The sequence below is a fragment of the Aplysia californica genome, unplaced genomic scaffold, assembly GCF_000002075.1.
Source record: "Aplysia californica isolate F4 #8 unplaced genomic scaffold, AplCal3.0 scaffold00785, whole genome shotgun sequence".
In the NCBI taxonomy this organism is placed as follows: domain Eukaryota; kingdom Metazoa; phylum Mollusca; class Gastropoda; order Aplysiida; family Aplysiidae; genus Aplysia; species Aplysia californica.
The window spans coordinates 13037-14201 of NW_004798055.1; positions in this window are offsets into that span (position 1 = coordinate 13037).

The following is a 1165-nucleotide window of genomic DNA, read 5'->3' on the forward strand; positions in this document are numbered from 1 at the left end:
GAGAGAGAGAGAGAGAGAGAGAGAGAGAGAGAGAGAGTGTCTATATAAATATTATTGTTCGTCGCCGCCATGCACCATTGTCATAAAATAAGAGGTTTTCATCAAGAAAAGCAAAAACGTTTTCATTTCGCTCAGGACATTAAAAATTTTGTTTGTTTGTTTGTTTGTCTGTTTGTTTAAGCAAAGAAATAGAAGCACATTCACACAATAATGGTCGTTTTGTGCTGGTGAAAAGGAGAAGCAGACCAAAAAAGAACAGAGGGAAAGGAAAAAGGTAGGACCTGTCAGTGACGCCCCCACCCTCTCACCCCGCCAACTCCAACCACCCGCAGAAAGGAGCTCCAAGTTCGAGGCTTGAATAAACACACGCATATCAACACGAAGATAGTGGATATTTCAAGGAATAGTTTCGATAGAAAAGTATAGACGATAGGAGAGGAGAACAACAGAAATAGGACCTTCCAGTTTCGTCCTCCAACTTCCCAATTCGTGGAACATTATTTATCTTTTAGTTAGTTTAGTTTTAGTAGAGGTTTTACAGCACTCGCAACTGCATAAGGTCATATGAGCACCAGAAAATTAAAGGTGTTACGAGAGAGTAACAAACATAAAAAAGAAGAAGGGGAGATAAGGACGATAGTCTTCTATAGGAAAGAAGGAGCAAACCACACCAGAGCACCCGCCAACCACCCACATCTTTTAGTTAGAATTAGGTAAAAAGACGGATATCTAAAGTTCAGGCCAGAGGCACGAGGTTTGAGTAAGGAGAAGCACATCGAAACCAGAACGGTCATGCAGGGAAAAAGCAGGATAGACAGAAGAGACAACTGAGAGAAAGAACAGAAGTAGGACCTATCAGTGTAATCTTCCAGCCACCCATCAACAAAGAGAACCAAACAATGGGTTTGTGTTCAAATAAGAGTTTAACCGCTTTTGCAACACCAATTCATCCAGTAAGTGTTGAAGATGAGAGGTGTTACTAATACTAGAGAGTAAAATACAACGAAAAGATAGAGGAGAGATGAGCTTTAGTAAGGAAAAAGGGGTAAACAGCCCAGTCACATGAGTTAGAGAAATTGAATAAAGAGATGCACATCGGCACAGTAACGGCCATTCAGTACCAGCAAGACAGGGAGACAGAAACAACATGGGGGGTGGTTGGGGG